The sequence below is a fragment of the Acromyrmex echinatior genome, chromosome 6 (assembly GCF_024713525.1).
Source record: "Acromyrmex echinatior isolate Ae372 chromosome 6, ASM2471352v2, whole genome shotgun sequence".
In the NCBI taxonomy this organism is placed as follows: domain Eukaryota; kingdom Metazoa; phylum Arthropoda; class Insecta; order Hymenoptera; family Formicidae; genus Acromyrmex; species Acromyrmex echinatior.
The window spans coordinates 11,920,148-11,940,817 of record NC_141857.1 but is presented as its reverse complement, the minus strand read 5'-3'; the positions used below and the strand labels follow the sequence as shown (position 1 = coordinate 11,940,817).

General features: G+C 36.3%; 1 protein-coding gene, 2 long non-coding RNA genes and 1 pseudogene across 15 annotated transcripts in view; 3 read left to right on the top strand and 1 right to left on the bottom strand.

Annotated features, from left to right (window-relative positions):
- The window catches only part of LOC105148537 (uncharacterized), a 96,834-nt gene that overhangs the window by 10,839 nt on the left and 65,325 nt on the right, over positions 1-20,670 (top strand). The gene's annotated exons all lie outside the window — the stretch shown is intronic.
- LOC105148539 (uncharacterized) lies at positions 1,849-9,942 on the bottom strand. Of its 13 annotated transcripts, none has more exons than XR_015545406.1 (7): positions 9,793-9,942; positions 9,495-9,721; positions 6,653-6,887; positions 5,655-6,550; positions 4,727-5,165; positions 4,410-4,573; positions 3,853-4,335 (listed from the first exon to the last, which is right to left on the bottom strand). It is a non-coding gene; the product is annotated as an uncharacterized LOC105148539 (long non-coding RNA). The 13 variants fall into 13 exon arrangements; XR_015545405.1 differs by having other exon boundaries at positions 9,805-9,942; XR_015545400.1 differs by lacking the exon at positions 6,653-6,887 and adding an exon at positions 5,245-5,371 and having other exon boundaries at positions 5,655-5,873; positions 9,805-9,940.
- LOC147909452 (uncharacterized) lies at positions 6,916-9,281 on the top strand. Its single transcript, XR_015545409.1, has 2 exons — positions 6,916-6,999; positions 7,081-9,281. It is a non-coding gene; the product is annotated as an uncharacterized LOC147909452 (long non-coding RNA).
- On the top strand, positions 16,339-18,119 carry LOC147909451 (uncharacterized; annotated as a pseudogene).

Below are 20,670 nucleotides of genomic sequence, written 5' to 3'. Positions count from 1 at the left end.
CCCTATCACTGCTTAGGGGAGACTCGTGGAATTGAGTCGCACATACGCCACGGAAGCCGTTTGGGAACTCTCACCCAATAAAGGTAAAATAAAGGTGTCACGAAGACATATTTGCATTAAACAGTATACCAATAGTATCGAAAATGAAAACTGACATTTAGCGTTATATACAAAGTTGTAGAAACTGTCAGTTGAAAAAACTCGTGTGCGTAAAGATTTCCATTTGAAAAGATTTCCATGGATATCATGGGTCCGCTACCGGAAACTCGAATGGGCAATGCGTATGTATTAACAATACAAGATCTGCTAACTAAATATTCTCTCGCCATACCGCTAAAACAGATCACAGCCATCGACGTGACTTCGTAAGCGATTTTATTTGCACTTACAGCGCCCTAAGACTGTTCTCACGGATCGAACGTTCTGAGCGCTCTTAGCACGCCGTAGCATATAAATTTTGGATAACACAATTTAAAATCACGGCGTACCACCCCCAATCAAACGATCGAGAGAAACCATATACTCTGGGAATATCTTAAACAATATATAAATCGAAATAGCGAGTGGGACGAGTAACATTCTCATATACAAACGTGCAGGCACGAAATTTATACCGCATAAATTAGTATTCGGCAAACTCGAATACCGACGAGCAATTCGGTTTTGTTGAGTGAATTTAAATGTTACGTACGCGCAATACCTGATCTCATTGTTCAACCGACTCCGCGATGTGCAGGAAATTACTCATGAAAACTTACTCAGGCAAAACGACGGTCGAAACAATACTAAAATAAAAAGATCAATCCTCGAGTATTCAAACGCGGCGACCAAATTTACCTACTAAAAGAACCGATAAAAGGAAAATTTTCCGATCAATATACAAGACCGTATGAGGTCTTGGAAATCCTAGATAATAATAACATTAAGATAGCTATAAGTAGAAATAGTGTACACGAAGATAAGCTTAATTGATAAAAGATAACAGGAAATTGCGCTACATTGGAGAGCATGGAACGCATACGCCCGACAATGGCGACCCCCATCCCGGAGCTAACACAAGCTTCTTCTTCTTCTTTTTATTGGCTCCACAACCAGGCAGGTTGGAACCGAGTCATTGAGTATCCGCCTTATGCTGGTATGCTTCCGATTGCATGCAAATCGATTGCATAAGACTCTAAGAGGGGGAAGCCGTCTCCCCAAATCGGGCGCCTGCTGCCACCCGACGGTGGTCGCGCGTCATGGGAGAGGGGAGATTACCAAAAGTAAAACTCGGAGACCTTCGTAAAAGCCATAAAGAGCCTACAAAGTTTAGGAGAAGGATGGGACAGGGTGGGAAAGACGTCATCAGGGGATTCAGGAAATTTAGATCTACAATAATTACGAAGAGGAGATGACTTTTGACTGCAGAGCTCGTACTGGAAAATGACATGATAGGTGTCCTCTGCTCCGCAGAGGCATGCTGAGTCCACAATGTTTACTCTGTGAAGACTGCTATTGAAATTATAGTGGTTGGATCTAAGACGGTTAACTACGACGATTTCCTCTCTATTAAGAGAGGTTTTATTGAATCAGGTTTCATAGGAAAACGCTCGTGATGAAGTGTGCTTTTATATGCTATCGCTAATTTTAGATATGCCCTAAATCTCTTTGGATTCAGTGGACATATCTTCATATGGAATTTTAAAGACCGGGGCGTGTGCCTCTGTGGAAGCATGTTTAGCAATCTCGTCCACTTTCTCGTTTCCTGGAATACCTGAATGAGATGGAACCCAAAAAAGGGTGATTTTAATTCCCTTCTTTGAAGTATTCAAAATATTCTGTCTAATGTCGTAAATAATAAAGTTATTATGGATATATCTATTGTTATTTATTGCGTCAAGAGCACTTTTGGAGTCAGAAAATATGACAATATTTTTATTTCCGCAATCCCTGGCGAGAAGCGTGGCTTGAAGTATGACTCAAAATTCCGCCGAAAAGATAGAAGTTTTCCTGGGAAGTTTATGCTCAATGGCGAAATCCAGGTCCGGTGAATAGACGCCGACTCCTACTGCGGTGCTCGGTTCCTTAGATCCGTCTGTATAGATGAAGACAGCATCCTGCCTGCGTCCGGACGTTTTGGACAAGAAATCAGCTGCTATGGAGTGTTTTGTCCTTTTGGTTGCATTCTAACATGGATTTCACATATGTATTATATAATAATAAGTTATGACATTACTTCGTGCCAGAAGGCCGGGGGATATGTGGCGCGGTGTATAATTTTTTTGTCTGGATTATGGGAGATGAAAGCTTTGAAAAGTTTTGAGTTTTTAATAGCTTCGGTTTTACGATTTCTTTGAGAGACTGCGCATTCAAGTTCCCGCAGAGCTTCGTATGAGATGTTGAATTTATGAGCCATAGATTTATATATGAACTTGGAGGCGGTGAGGTTAAATCTATGGAGGGGGAGGGGGGGGCTCCCGGGCTCGCTCAGCATGACATTTATAGGTGTGGAAATGCGATATCCTATTGCTTTTCTGACAGTCTTGTATTGAATACGGAGAAGTTTGACAAAGTCCGTGGAATCTGTGCTCCAGGAGAAGATTTGTGAGCTATACTCAACTGCACTTCTAAAGGTCGTTCTATAGACGGAAAGGGAAGACTAGGTGATGATCCCCATTTAACGCCACACAATGAAGAGTTGATACTTACAATCTTTTTACCTTTTTCAGTAGAGTCTTAAGCTGTAAGTTGCCTGACAGTTTTTCATCTAAAATAATTTTCAGGAATTTATGAGAGTAGATTCTAGAAATGATAGAATTGTCAATTTTAATAGCAGAAGCTTCTGAGTATCTTTTGGATTGAGAGAATATGACGTATTTCGATTTATTTGACGAGAGTCCTCTGTATCTGAGATATGTAAAAATATTGTTAATTGAATTTTGCACAGAAGAAATTGCCGCTTTAATGTTACGTTGAGTAGAGTATATAACGACATCATTTATATATTGTAATATCCGAGATTCCGGGTGTAGATTAGAATTGATATCTCTAAAATATAGATATTAAAAAGTACTATAGATATTAAATAGTACTAAGAGTGGAGTCCTGTGGCGTACCCTTATAAGAATCGAATGAGCCCGAGAGCGATCCATCGACCACAAAATACAGGCGTCTTTTGCTAATAAGATTTTCTATGAATTTCCTAATAGGTGCAGGGATGCCAACTTCTATCAGATCATTAATTAAGATGTGAGGGTCGACATTGTTGAATGCAATAATATCTAAAAAGACCGCAAAAAGACCCCGTGAGTGAATTTTTGATGAAACCAATTTTAATATTAGTAGTAAGAATAGCCAAATTGTCAATACAAGACCTGGAAAGTCGAAATTTGATTGAATTTGTGGCAGAATAGGACGAGATTCCAGAAGTCTAAGCCTAAAGTAAATCATATATTCCATTATATTATATATTGTTTCAAACGATACTTTAGAGAGGTTGTTCTTGCAGGAGGGAAGGGATTCCTTGTTGCGTCTGAAGCATTTGATGAAAGACCATATTTGCTGCGTGGCATTGTTGAATCCTCCTACTAACTTTCTCCAACTAAGGCGTCTCGGATAAGCATTTGGCATATTTCTTTTTGGCTTTTCTGAAATTGTCAAAATGGACTCTATCAGGACACACAATGAATTCCTTAAGCGATTTTTTCCGTTCTTTGACTGCGTTATCGCATCCTTCACCAAAGAGGAGAATCTAGACGATTCGAGTTGACCTTACTACACGGTAAACTCTTGCTAGCAGGTAGCAAATTCCTAGCAGATTCCAGAATATGTTTAGAAAATGTGTTGTAAAGGGTGTCTCAAAATGATCTGACATTTTAATATATTAATAAAACATATTATTTATTTGAAAAGTACACATGTTTTTAGTTTAATATAAAGTACAAACATGGAGATTATATGTGGAACACAATATCCGATAAATGGCCGCCTCGACTCTGTTTGCAAACGTTCATTCTTTTGACAAAATTTTCAATGACATTTTGGCATAATTGCGGACTAATTTCATTAATGGTACGTCTAATTTCTTCCTTCAACTCCGGAATGGTCTGTGGATCATTGGCATACACTTTTCCTTTCAGAAAACCCCAAAGAAAGAAGTCCAATGGCGTCAAATCGCACGATCTTAGTGGCCAATTCACATCGCCGCGGCGCGAAATAACACGACCATGAAACTTCGTCTGCAATAACTGCATTGTTTCGTCCGCAGTGTGGCAGGTTGCTCGATCGTGTAATTCTCCATGACTAAACCTCAATACTTCCTGATGCCAGTTGTTAAAGGTTAGTACGTTACGTTCGCTGCAAAAAAAATGGCGCGCAATTTAAAATGTCAGATCATTTTGAGGCACCCTTTATTAAGAGAGGACGCTTACCGTGTCGTCGCACGAGATTTCGTAAGCAGTGTTCTTTAGGATAACGTAAAGCTTATTCAAGTCTTCCGATTTTAATTTCAATTTGTAGCAGAATTTCTTAGAAGAGCAGGGAAAGAGTCTAATTTCCGTGACGACAAGAAAATGATCGCTGCCGTACGTGTCATCTAGAACAGAATTATTACACAGGGGAGCAAGAAGAGGAGAAACTAATGCGAGGTCAATGACTGATTTGCGAGCAGAAATATGTACGAGGGTAGGAGAACCATCATTAAGAATTACAAAATCGTTGTCTTTAATGGCCTTCATTAACCTCTTACCCGATTAAAAGGCGCGCTCCAAGTGTGATGAGCGTTGAAATCTCTTACGAACAAAACTTGATTGTATTCTGCCAAGGCATTAAATAAATTCAGATAGAATATGGGAGGAGTGTCTTGACCTAGGTGTCTATAGATATTTACTAAAATGATAGGGTCTTTACAAGAGTTAATGACTTGAGAGTAGAGTAGAGTTTAATGACTTGATGACTTCCACGGATGCATGATCAAATCGTTGTCTAAATGAATGGCTTCAAACTTGATGTTCTTCCGAATCCAGGTATAGACACCACTGTGTCCCGTTTGCGTGACATCTGCCCTAACGGCGTTAAAAGATTTGATTTTCAGATAGTCACCTGGCTTAAGCAAAGACTTCTGAACACAAATCACGTTATGATCTTGAGAGAGGATCTGCAGGGATGCCAGGTTACCTTGGGCTCTCCTGCAATTGTATGATTTTAAATTTCTCTGAAGATTTTTTGAATCATTTACCCGGAAGATAGAGTGTTTTGATCTTAGACCTCGAGAGAGGAGATAAAGATGAGGGAGAAGTATGAGTATTTTTATTGTCCAGATTAATTCCGAAAATTATTCCTATAGCTGTCAGAGTATTGGTTGTGATTCCAAAATTCAGACGGATCTATTTGACTATAACGGTAAATTTAATAATAATTGGGAGGAGGAGGGGGGGGGGCTAGGATAAAATCGCACGCATTATTATTAGGAAAATTAATATTTCTAATAATTAAAAGAATTATATTCATAATACTCGAAAAATTGCGATTTTGAAAGCAATGAATCAATTCCGAAATTAAATTCATAATTTCTAGCATAAAATTCGTGTCCTCAAAAGAATTTGCGTTATCAAAGCCATGCTGAGGAGGGAGGACACCCTGATATTCTAAACTATTAGCTGTGAAGCGTTCGTTACCTCTTTGATAATCATAGAGCGCATTTTGATGTGCTTCTATCATAATCTGCGTTATTAAGATGTTATTGACTGGAGTTTCTGCGAGAAGGCGAAGGACTGGAAGGGGCCCGCGTAGGGAGATGAACGGTTCTTGTTGAGTCCGCTACCGGAATCAGTGCGCGATTTTGGACTCGAACTGGTGATATTTGCATAAGTATTCTCCTCCATAGTCGTCCGAACCTAAAATATTGAAAGAGTTAGAGCTTTCAAAACTTGACAGTTCCGGAGAACTAAAGTTAGGTTTCCTTCTTAAATATGAGAAACTATTTAAATCCAATTATTAAATTCTAGGCCTGCTTTGGGAAGAATATCTGCTATTATCATTAATGATTCTTCTAGCATTTGCGATGGGGATGTTTTCGGTGACAGCCAAGTTAATAATTTGATCCTGCTTCAAAACCATTAGGCATTCCTTGGAAGTTGCGAGGTGATTACTTTTGCAGTTAATGCACTTATCATCCTCTACACTTCCAGAACAAGAGCTCGGCTCCCGCTTCGTGTCTATTGCTCCCACAATAAAGGCATCTTGGCTAATTCTTGCACACTTTTGCAATGTGTCCAACTCTATAGCAGGCAAAGCAGATGCGAGGCTTCGGGATGAAAGGACGTACTTCATGCCTAGTCTTAAACGAGAATATTTCACGCGGCAAAATCTGGCCTGCAAATTTTATACGCAGTGTCTTTGAGGATATATATTCAGTTTTGCCGTCTTTGGTTGTCCTGTTGAGTCTATGGATGTCCAGAATTTTACTATTACGAGGAACTTCAATGTGTCTAAGGACAGCTTCCAATTCAAGCTTCCAAGTCAATTTCAATTGGAACATCTTGTATGACTCCCAATCTTAAAACTCGGAATGCTGGAATGAAGGCTTTCAGATTATGCTTAGAAAAAATAGGATTATCAACTAACCTATTTGCAGCCAATGCAGTTTTTGCTTCTATGAGTATTTTTCCTTTACCTATTTTCTTGATTTCCTATACATCCGGAATACCTGGTTTCATTGTGATACTGGAAATTATCGTGGGGTGTGTTGATTTTTCACGATTCATGTCATAGACATAAACTGCATACGGGCCGTTATTCTGTGAGTTATATTTCGCTGGTGCCTTAAGGGGATGCTGGAGCGAAGGCCGAACTTGATCAAGGTCGATATTACAGGTTTTCATTTCCAATGTATAAGCTGCTTACGCCCTCTGAAGTTAATATGATCATGCAGGAAATTCGATCGATTAATTATCGATATTTTTATTCCGTTTCCTACATTACCATCTTAACAGGGACGTGTATTAGGATCGGTCCCACAATGTAAGATTTATTTTAGAAAATTTTCCAATTTTAGAATTGAAAAAAAAATAAACATAATTGAAGTTAATCTTATATTTGTAGAATCGGACCTTAGAAATTTAGTTGCATTATATACATATTTAGTTGTATTATATACACATGCAATGTAGGCCGTGTTCTAATATATATCACCAGTACTAAAAGTCTGTAATATATATAAAATACAGATTTTTAATTAATAGATATATCGATACGAAACCGTAATAGCACTTTTTTCTTACATCCAATGCCATTTTAGGTTACGATAATATATTATCATAAATGAATAACATAATATATATATATAGATATTCATGCAGATATTCTCTATGTCCATTTTTGCAATATTAAAATTTTATATTATAATGTGTATAATGATATATAAAATGTAATTCTAACGTTGTATATAAAAAGACATTCATGAATACGAATTACAATTACATTTTATGTGTATTATAATATATGTGTATATACACAATAACACAAAAAATATTATTGACATATTAGTGAAGACATAAACATGTTAGTGAATTAATGATATATGCAATATTAAAATTATATTTTGTACATTATTGTGTATATGTACATTATAATACATATAAAATATAATTATAATTTATATTCACTAATAATGTTTTGTTATATTTTACAACAATGTTAGAATTATCATAGTATAATGTACATACAATTTTCTATATTAGATATATAGTCGACATATTAGTAATGTATAAGTACTATAAGTATCTATCTCTTTTTATTAAACGTAGAAAAAAGAAGATATCAGTACACCTTTTTGTTATACGTAACAAAAAGAGATGAAGTAGCTACATACATATGTGAATATGAATTAGAAATATATTTTATAATGTGTGTACACATCATAATGCACATAAAATATAATTCTAATATTCACTAATAGACTGTGTCTATATTATATCTGCATGAAAAGCTAAGTATGAGTAACTTCTATCTCTTTTTATTATGGGCCTTCTACAATAACACATTAGTTACAAATCAGAAGTCAGAAGCTAAAAATTGATCACAGCCAATTTTTAGCGTTTGACTTCTTATTTATGGCTGATTTATGGCTTATAATTGTAAAAGGCCCATTTAACATAATAAAAAGAGATGGAATAGTTACATATGTATGTGCAATGTATTTACGTACTGACATGTTACATCCTAAGTTAAAATGACATTGGGAAAAAGAATAAAGGAAAAAGTGCTATTACATTACACGTGTATACATGTATTTCAAATACATGGTTGCATCCGAAAATATATCTAAGTCACAGTCAGAGTGTTCATTTAGTAAAAATATACTTATTGTAACTTGCTGTTAGTCAACGTACATTGACCTGTAAGTGTATATATTTGCTAAAACACTTTGAATATGATATACTTACATACATTTCATAAACGTACAGCATCGTACAAAAATTATGCATGTGACTATTGACTGTGTAATGTATGTTGTATATATATATATATACATATACATATATATATATATACATACATATATGTATAACATATATATTATATAGGGTGTCCAAAAAGACTCCGGATTTAGGAGCTGAATATAAAGGTGACTATAACTAATCGTAAAGGAATGTGAACGTGTATCGGCATGCATAGTACGCCAAAATATAATGCGTTGCCCTATGATTCACGTTCTACGATTCAATTACGACCATCCTGGTGCCAAGGCTATTACATAACGTTTTTAGAAAAAACGTTTCAGACAAAAGTTGTAAGGTTTCAAAGAAACTATTTACTGATATTCAGTTTTTTTTCTTCATTAATTTCTTTGTTTCGGTTATGTCAAGCAATTAGCTTTTGATTCCATCATGACAATGCATCTATTTGCATTTCTTTAATTGCAGACGCAAAATTCTATAAATTGGTTCCATAATTGTATTTCACCAAATTTAATAATCGAAATGCTTCTGCCAATAAATTAAAAATAGTCAGTACATATATAAACGCTTTTGACATTTATTTGTAATTAGCCAAAGCACGATTTACGGCTGTGGCATTTTGTTATAGTTAGTCAGCTCACAATTAACGCCTCTGACAGTGAATTAAATATAGTCAGCCCACGATGAACGCCTCTAACATTTGTCTATAACTAGCCAAAGCACGATTTACGGCTGTGGCATTTTGTTCTAACTAGCCAGCTCACAATTAATGCCTCTGGCAGTAAATTAAAAATAGTCAGCCCACGATGAACGCCTCTGACATTTGTCTATAACTAGCCAAAATATGATTTATGGCTGTGACATTTTATTATAGCTAGCCAGCTCACGATTAACGCCTCTGGCAGTAAATTAAAAATAGTCAGCCCACGATGAACGCCTCTGACATTGGATCATAATTAGGCAAAGCGCAATTTATTGTTATAACAATAAATTTAATCATATCACTTGTATGATAAATAAAAGTGATATTTTTACGAATAACATAAAGATGCTAACCTTTCTCATTCTGGCTTTATAGGGTGCCAACAAGAAACACACATCACAATAACCAATTTTGGTCTTCTAGAGTGCTTTCCAACAAAAGACACAGTGCGACACGGTGCATTATTACAATCTTGTATATTACGATAATACAAGGATGAGATATTGTACTGAATCGCTTGTTATAAAGCACCCATAACCTTCTCTTATCAAAGGCAGACAATATTCTGCTACTATTTTTTCTATTTTGTGAACAAAAAACACTATATAAATATATATATATATATATATATATATATACACATATACACACATATATACATACACATACACACACACACACATATATATATATATGGTGTGTGTAGAACACTACTACACTACACTACATTGACAGTACTGTTGTGCGGCAATGATACTGTGAACGCGGGTCATACTGGTTACAGCTGATTGACTAGTATAATGCCGTTGTTTTCTATACATACAGCGTCACGCAAAATGATATATGTATGCATATATATATATATATATATATATATATATATATATATAATACACATACATACAAAATATTGTTATTTATCACTCTAAGAAAAAAGATACATAATCGATATCATGATCACATTATCTTTTCCTTAGCGACTAATTAAGAAAAGGCGTTCACCGTATCTAAATTCACGTTATTGTAAAAAGACTCTCTATTATTTTTGAAGTTCTATTATTGATACGTCATTTAAATGTATTCTCCAGGTTTATTCCACTAAAAAAAAATACAAATAGATGACCAGATGTATGATGCGGTAAAGTAAAATTTTATATTACATTCTGTGGCATAAAAACGTGATCAGTAACTCTTTGAAACTGAATGTATCATAAAAATAATAAAGTAATATTTTAAAAGTACATTTAGTAAAATGCATTAAGTTATTAATATGATGTTCAATCACCATTATTAAGAAAATACAATATTATGTAGGAAGGAAAATATTTTCATGACAATTTGCTGGAAGGTATGGTCGCAGCATGTTTCTTATCTATGACACTTTTGAGATACACGTCCACGCGTGAGCGGTTCGGCCGTCAAGCGTCGAGCGATTGTGAAGGAAAAGTAGGCAGCATTTCAGAAATCGGCTCGAAATGCGCAACTAATTTCGAGCACATTGAAGTATACGTATATAATTTTTGAAATTTTATAAAAAGTATATTTGGAGTAATATGTTTATTAATAAAATTTAATAAATAAAATGTTATTTATTAAATAAAAATTAAAAAAGGAAAAAGCAGAATCGAACATAAGATCTCCAATATTCTGATCTTGCACCCAACGCCCGAGACCACGCGTTCTTGCAGATCACCTCGACGAACGCGATACATATAGTGTATGGAAAGTCGTAAACTATTGTATATCTCATCAATGTTTACGTTTTGAAATCATTTTTGCATTTGCATTTTTGCTACGTTAATGAGAAAGATATATGATTAATATAATTTAATAAAAAGAAAATGAAAGAATTTTAATTCGACAAAAATTGGAGATTTTCACATCTGCTGGAGTATTGAATATTAGTCCAAGAAACCGAAGTCTGTCAAAAAAAAAAAAAACGGAGAACTGGCAACCGTGTTCATGATTTAAAATTCTTTCAATTTTTGTTATTTCGATAGAGCGAGACAGAGAAAAAACAAACGGATAGAAGCTCCGATTGTAATCGGTGAGTCTCCGCGCGGACACGCCGAACTGGGCCCGCTAGCAAAACAATGAGTCATCTGTCTCTGTCCTTCTCTCTGTGGTCGCTTGTTTCTAGCGACCGAAAATATTTTCTCGACGATCTCGACCGCTTGGCGTGTATCATAAGGAGGAAAGAGACATTCTAGACAATACTTAATTTTTATTAAATTATATTAATCCTTTGCCCTACGATTTAAGTTACGATGGCGCGTGCCATAATTAACAGCCTGGAACATATTGTTTATGTTTGGCTCGATTTCTTTACCACGAGTCTCACATGATATTAGTGAAAGAGTTAATCATATACCTTTCTCATTAATATATAATAGCAAAAATGATTTCAAAACGTGATAGTTAACGAGATATAGTTTACGATTTTCCGTGTATTTTATGTACCACGTTCATAGAGGCGATTTGTAAAAACTCAGCGTGGTCTCGGGCGATAGGTGCGAGATCAGAATGTTGAGGATCCTATGTTCAATCCTGCTTTTTCCTTTTTTTTTAAATTTTTTTTTTAAATAAATAACGTTATTAATGACAACATATTACTCCAAATATTAGGTGTTGGAATTAATTCGTAGCGTTTTACAAGTGATGGGAAGTACTTTCATTAATGTATTTTTTAATGCTCATGTAAAATAAATAACATTCTTTCATTAAAAAACGCTACGAATTAATTCCAACACCTAATATATTTTTATAAAATTATAGAAATTATATGTGTACTTTAGTGTGCTCAGAACTAGTTACACATTTCGAGCCAATTTCTGAGGTGCTGCCTATTTTTCCTTTACAACCGCTCAACAGTCGACGGCTGAACCGCTGGATCGCGTGCGGACATGCATCTCAGGAGCGTCACAGTATAAGAAACATGCTGCTATCATACCTTCCAACATGAAAATTATCATGACAACATTTTAGCATGAAAATTATTATAAAAATATTTTCTTTCTTACATAATTGTTATTTTCTTAATAATAGTGATTGAACATCATATTAATAAGTATATACATTTTACTAAATATTATGTACTTTTAAAATATTTACTTTATTATTTTTATACATTACATTGATACATTCGGTTTTCTTTCAAAGAGCTACTGACCACGCTTATGTGCCACAAAATGTAATATCTTTTAATATAGAATACTGATAATATCAATTTAAGACTAATAAGAGTCGATACAGAACGAGATGCGTAATTTTAAACTGGCATGATTCAACTTCAATAACTCCGTGATGTCTTCTTTATTCAACATGTGAATAAAGAAGGCATGTTGAATAAAGAAGACATCACAGAAGACTAAGGAAAGTAAAGGATTGATAATTTGCTAGAAGATACGGAGCATATTTCTTAGTGCAACGCTCCTGAAATACACATCCGCTCTCGATCCGGTGCAGCTCAGCCGTCGAGCATTGAGCGGCGGCGGCGGGGGGAAAGAAGGCAATGCCTCAAAAGTCGACCCAAAATTTAATATGTATTCCAATAACTATAGGAAGAATACCGAATCACTTTAATAGATAAATAAAAAATTATTTGTATGTTGCATATAAAGGCACATATAAAGGCTTTTTGATTTGTTAATTATAAAATTATATTGACATAATCCTTATAATTATATTAATCATCCTTATAATTATATTAATCGCACTTTTGCGATTTGATTGATTATCAGAATTTTCTTTCGGATGATAATTATAAAAAAAACATTTCACAGAAAGTACTGATCGACGTTACATTATTACAGAAACATAATTTTTTTTTTGATTTTTTCTAAAGGTAAATTGAAACGTTTAGAAATACACATATAATTTCAATAATTAAATAAAAATATATTTAGCCTGTAATATATGTTTGTTAACAATGTCTTCAATCACTTATTTAAAAAAAAAAATTATGAAAAAAGAAAAAAGGAATTGATCATGAGATCTCTAACATTCAGATCTCGCATCTTACGCGTGAGACCACGCCGAGGTCTTGCAAATCTTTTCTATGAACGTGGTATATAAGGCTCATGGAAAAGCATAGAAATATCCCGTAAATTCGTGTTTTGAAATTATTTTTGCTATTATACATAAATTGGAGGGATATAGGATTAGCATAATTTATTAAAACTTATATTTTATCTATAATGTTCCTTCTCCTCTTAATTATACACATTGAGCGGCCGAAATTTTCCAGAAAGCATTTTCGGTCGCTAGAAACAAGCGACCGTAGAGAGATGGGGGGGGGTGGAGAGGAGAGGAGAGGAGAGGAGAGGAGAGGAGAGGAGAGGAGAGGAGAGGAGAGGGAGAGAGAGAGAGAGAGAGAGAGAGAGAGAGACTCTGAAGGATAGACTCGCTGTTTCGTTCGACGAGCCCAGCTCGTCGGCATGCGAAGTCTCACCGATTACAATCGGAGTTTCTATCCTTTTTTGTTTTTTCTCTGTCTCACTCTGTCGTACTTCTGTTTCAATAATTCGTTCTGCAATTCAAGAATGTGATTTCTATCGATTCTGGCATCATCATCGATACATCAAGAACGCATGATTCCTTCTCTAAACAATGATCTTGATATATATTTCTATATATACAAAAATATATTATTATGGCGTTTCCGGCTGATAATATATTGCTGATTTATTTACAATGGTTCAATCCATTTCTATAGTTGAATAGTAATACTACTTCGTTTGTGCGCGACCGATAGGAGGAATGGCGCTTCTTACTAAGACTCGACATCCGAGTCAAAAATGTGCTGTATACAATAATTTCAGACCTTGCATAAGTAGCTGGCGATTTACAGAAAACCTCAAAGAACAATACTATGTTTGCAGAAACGAGTTACGAGCTTTAGTATAAGAACAAAGTGTATTCGAAAATTTCATTTATATGCTACGTCTGTTACGAGATTGCCGCTTGTCGTTCCGACATCCGAGCAGAAAGAAAGCTCAACCGAAACACATCACATTCAGAACCTTGATATATGCATGTGTAAATAATTAAGTAAATAAAGTTTAAACATGTGTTGTATATATGTACACGCACACACGCGCGCGCGCGCACACGCATACATACGCACACGCGTATGTATGTATGCTATTATATATGCATATATATATATATATATATATATATATATATACACATATATATACACATACATACATATACATACATATATATATATATATGTATATGTTATTTTATATATATGCATCAATAATTTACTAAATAAAATGTATGTAAAAGACAGAACAGTGTAATTAAAATAATTATCTTCATTTGTATTCATATGTAAATAATATGGTATGTTTCTTGTTTAGGAAGAAATTATTTCAACAAAATTGAAATAACTAATATCATATTTATTTTATTATTTTTCCTCTCAAAAGAAAAAACTTTGACCAGAGCACGTTTTGGTTGATATGGGCCTGAGTAGGTCGATAATTCAGATCATTTCTATGGTTCAGCGACGCACTTTTCATGACAGCGCCGCTGTCGGAATATCGCGGAACTAAAATACTGCTCAGTTTCATGGCTACACGTCAATTTCACTTGTAATATACAAACGAAATTTTTGTACACGCCTTTCTCTTATACTAAAACTCCTATCGCGTTTCTAAAAGCATAAGATTGTTCGTTTCGGTTTTCCGCAATTCGCCAGCTACTTTTCATGAACGTGCAAGATCTGAAACTCTTATATGCAATACATATTGTGATGTGTTGACTACAGAAGCCGATAACAAAACTGTAAGTCTTTAATTTTCTTTCGTTTTTCGTATTCAAATGTAGCTGGTGACTTGCGTTGTTGTCGATACTTTAATTGTGGAGAAGGATTTTTCAATCCATAAACTCAGTTACGAGAAAGGCGTTTTTAAAATTTAATGATAAAACAGGACACTCCAGCATCCCCTTAAGGTTAGAAGAATTGAGGTTATCACGAGCATGCGGATCTGTTAAACTCGTCTTTGCCCTGTTGCGATCCCTGTGAATTTGACGATGGGGAAATAATCTCAGAAGATTTTTTCGGAGGGGAAATAAGAGGCGAATCCTGGCTTACGTCCCGGTCAGGGAGAGGGACGTTTCCTTGAGTTAGTTATTTCATCGATGTCCATGGGTGAACTATGACACTGTTGCGATATTCTCTTGATACTTCGAGGCTGACGTAACCTCGCAGTTCGAATTGCACGGTTCGGCCATGCCTGCTTCACTTAGAGATTTGAGCATAATTCGGATAGATATATATAGTCAGATAGATTTTCCGGTATCTTAGAATTCATTAAACTTGCAATAGAATTTGCAGGTTCGTGCGGGTTATAGACAAGAGTAGGAGAGTGTAAGGAGAAGGAGACGCTATGCGAGCTATGATTACTTCCTCCACTTGAGTCCGAGGCCATGCCTCTATGCGGGGGGGGGGGGGAGGGACGCCGCCATGTGCAGCGATTGTTGAAAAATCAGGAAAAGTACGATAATACGTGAATGTCCATCAGTAAAAGAAACCAAGCCAGCCCTCGGAAAGAGCCAAAGAAAGAAAAAACTATAACGCAGATACGCGCAAAACACGCAAAAACAATCCCAAAAGCGCACACGTCACATAAACACGTCCGCCTTGCATGGGCGTCCACGCCGGAATCGGTTAAATAGTAGACTCACCTAGCAGAAGCAGCTGATGCGGCAGCAATCACCGGCATACCAGTCCAATGGACGGCGCATGTCAAGATGGAACGGCCGGCAATCGTCATCGTTCCGCTCGTCATCTCGTTATTTCTCACTCCCTCCCCCTCTCCCGGCACTCAGCCTGATAAGTTACGACTACGCGGAGGTCACGGGCTAAAAAACTCCGTTATCACTCCTGGATGATCGGGGGCTGCAACCTAGAGAATGTCGAATCCGACATGTCTAAGACATTCAATTAATCCAAATCCTCAGACTACGACAAACTAAGTGTGCTCCAATGCCGGATGGAGATAGATCGTATAATTTATTATTGTGGTATGCATTCACACATCTCAGCGGTACGGTGACCGTAAAGAATATATATATATGAGCTCGGAGTAGATGATTGTAGAAAAGTACATGAAACTGAATCAGATATTGCCCACCAGAACCCTGGACAGACTCAACATCAATGTCACCAACTAGAGGAGCGTAATGTTGGCCGGAATAGACGGTCGCTGTCACGGGACGCAGTACGACTTCAGCACATGGGACGACGTGATAATGCAAGCATTCATTAAAGTGCTGCGATCACTGGAAGTTACGGTAAAGCAATCAACAAATGAGATTTTACCATCAGGAGCATGGTGCCGTATCGGTAACAGGATGTGCATCGACATCGACGGAGCGGAAACCTATTGAATAATAGCCATAGACTGCAAGTTTAGTCAATATGATGTATTATACGAGGAAATCGCCACCAAATTATCATCGAAACCGAACCAGATAATGCCCATCGTATACACCGTAACAACACGTGACACAACCTTCGCGCTAACTAAGACCAAGGAATTCAACTTGTGCGGATATCAATTGTTCCGAACAAAGCTGCTAACATTAGAAACACAGCTTGGACTTTTAAAATCCGCGGTGGTGTCTCAGTGGACAACCTTGACATATTCTCCTATGTAAACTCGAAATTTGTTTACGTAGAAAAACATATTAAGAACCAACTCAACCACCTCTACATGAAACAGAAGTGTGCGCTCGAGAAATAAATACTCCAGAATGCTCTCTCTCTCTCTCTCTCTCTCTCTCTCTCTCTCTCTCTCTCTCTCTCTCTCTCCTCTCCTCTCCTCTCCTCTCCGCCCCCCCTCTCTTTCTCTCCCTCTAGCATAGCCCTGGACGAGATGCCTTCCGCATAATGAAATCACCAGGATACTACCGGAAAAGTCATCCACATTATACAGTGCGTTCTCGTCGAGTGTAAACTACACCGAAGACTGTTATGATGAGCTGCCAGTTATCTATAAAAATGTCTCAGCCTTCTTACTCCCACGGTCGCACATCTTGACAAGACACGCGGTTTCAAGGAACTGCAATGATCTTCTACCCGTGATATATAGAATCCACAGAACGTGGTTCCGAATCAACCAAAGCCTACCGAGAGTCTGGCCCCACCCACTATCCGCTTACACATCCAGTCTGGAAATACGTAAGCCCGGATTCTTTGGCAACGAGTGGAACCTTTATATCACCGAGGACCTGAACAGACTCCGAACTCACATCATGTTGCCACATCATGTGGAAAACCCGACAACTCTGAACACAATAGCTCAGGGAGCGATGGGAAGAACGATTCCGCCCGGCAGTGTCACGATGCTGAACTTATTGAGATGAAAAATCTCTGGAGATCGATTCTGTATCTTGAAACAAGGTGAAAATTACAAAAGTGAGCGAATGTAGACTAGAATACTAATAATTTCATTGGTCAACATCTAGTAAATTTGCTCACTTCGTAATTTTCTTGTTTGCAGATACAAAATCGACTCCCTGGAAAGGATCGCAGAAAGCAGGTGAGTATGGCAAGAATTTATAACTTTTGGATACGCCAGTACCGGAGTACTTATCATCTTCATCATCATACGCCTAATAAAATTAATAGTTGACACAATCATCCATGACTACGCACTCTACTCGGTATACGATTGGAGCTTATATTTGCTCGGGGACATTTAGAACTCTGTTACACCTACTGCTTCATCTGGTGCAATCTAGAGGAAGGGGCATTTCGAAAAAACAACAAGACGAAGAGGCCCTCATACCCATCGCCTGGGCCCTTCATCAAAACCTATTCTGCGTAACCCAGATCAATCCCTTACCCCCACAGCCCCGGTGACTGTCGAAAGTGCGAGTGAACCCATATATTATAAAGAACACCGTGTATTATTAAACGATAAAGAAAGTGAATAAGTGATCATTGCAAACGAGTAATAAGTAAGACCCACTGCCGAATAAATTGTAATAACATCACCATAGACTAAGGAAATTACATTGTGGACTTATCAACCGATAACATCGTAAATGCTCCGATGTTTTATTTTTAAGGGGGGGGGGAGGTGTCACGTTCGTAACATAATATGTAATTTTAATATGTCCAGTAATTATTTTTTTAACAGACTTGAAGTAGCACATGCACCAAATCTCTAGAGACGTATATGACTCTTTTCTTCAATACCTACAACCGACAGAGCGTTAATGGAAGGGATTTTTAGGAACGTCCACGAGAAAAATGTAACAGCGTGCATCGTCTAGAGTGGACACGCGCACAAACACCGGCTCCTTCCTTTGTCTGCTCTAATTTTAAGCGCTGTGTGCGAATCCTAATTCCAAGATCGAATATAATTTTTCTTTCTTTGTTTTCAATTTCCAAATTTAAGAGTGTTAGTTCTAACTTCTAAATCTAGAATTATATGTTCCAACTCCTATAGTCGTAATTCTTCAATTTAGTTAAGAAATAATTATACTTTTGTGTAAAATTAATTAGTAGACCATTAATTAGTCGATTAATTAGTGTACCACGTGAATTAATATTAAATACATATTTAATTAACCAAATTCGAATGAATCTTTTGGAATCCCCACATTTTCTCGCTGAACCGCGTAATCTCGATAATATAATTGCTATAAAATTAGTGAAAAGTAATCGTTCGTCCGAGAGAGCAGCTCTAGCAAGTCGGACGATTGAATTCATCTAGAGAGCTGCAGAAGCCTTGTTGCATTGATCACCTCTTTGGCTGGCATTTGAAAGCATTAGAGGACATTCAACTGAATATCTCTCAAAATAAGAAAGCCTTTTCTGCATTTGTCAACTAAACTTTGCCGTCAATGAATTGCACGAAGCATGCGCCCTCCATTCCCGCGTTCGCGCGCTTCAGTCGATGCTCGGCTTCTATCAGTTAACTCGTACGTCGCGTGGATAGCGGTTATTGTGCGTCCTTGTTCCATCAACATAAAGAGAGCGGAATAATTAAATGCAATGAATGTTACACCGCGCTACGAATTTCCGAAAGGGAGAATTATTACGGGATTTTGCGTCACTACATTCATTTGGGTTATCCCAAATGTTCGAAACTTGCAACGCGTACGCTCGGATATTGGTTACGTTTTGCAGCTTGTTCCAAATGCCCCAGAGATTAGAAAGATTCTTCGTATTCTTGGGAGCGACGGAGGAGCAACCGTGGAATGAGTCCGAATCTACGATAATCACTATACCCAGTGTTCACAATCAGTAAATTGGACAACCCCGCTCGCGGCCTCGTTCGACACGTGGAATCGAGTTTCTTATCTCACTCACAGCCTCAGGTTGGTTCGAAATCGAGGATTGATCGGATCACTCTGAGACGTAACAATAGATAAGCTTCTCTGCAGTTTCCATTAGCTGGCTCAAACATGTAGTGGATATCTGCCAAATCGATGTTAAAGCTCCCATGTTGATGAATACTATCTTCACGCTTAAATGCTTAAATAAAGACTGATTCCAATTCCATACAGATCTTTCTAATAACTCTTTGTTTATTTTAGAAGGTGAATGTAAAAGGTGAATAGAAGTACAATTCATGAAACATCGAAGCGAGTCATGTTGTCCGACGTAAATACGTACAATTTAAATAAAAAATATTTACAACTTGAAGAGGAAGCGTTTCCGAACTCATATATTTATATGATTTTTTTTATCCTTACAATGAGAAATGTGCTCTTAGAGTTTGTTCAACTATTTCTGAAGCATCCTGTATATTTGTTAATATTAATTTTCCTTTTATATATAAAATTTTATATTTTTTGTATTTTATTAGTACAATGTTTTTCGGTATTTTAAATAAAAGTATAACTATATATACACTGACCAACAAAATTAACGCAACATCTGTTTTACTCTGCAAAAATAGGCAAATTTCAAGATAGAATAACTACCTCAAAAATCGTATTGAGATGTTTAAAAAAGCATTTTACAGCTTAAAATCTCTACTTTTCAGATCGCTACTTTAAAAAACGGTCTCATAAATATTTTATAAAGTTACACAAACATAAATGAAGGTATATCAGATCTCAAAATTTTTTACAAAATTTGAAGAGTTCCACAAAGTGGACTAAAAATTGTACATAAATGCGATTTACATTATTCGAAAAAGCAAATCTTTATCTTCAATATTTTTTTTTACGAAGCTCCGTACGATTTTTTTCGAGTTATTCAACGTTGAAGCAAAAATGTCATTTTTAGCATAAAGTCATGTAAATTATGATGAACATTGTGAATGCGATTGAGTTTAAGTTTAAGATAAATAAATTTAAATTTGTAAGACATACGTTATAAAAAAGAAATGAATAGTAAACTTTATTCTTATTCAGTGTAAAGTTCAGATTAAATTTATTACTTTTATTATTACTTTAAATTACTTAATCGATCTAGCAGCGCCAAGTATTTTTACATGAAAGATTTTTCTATTTAAATTAAATGTTTTCATTTTATAGGGTTAACTGTTTAAT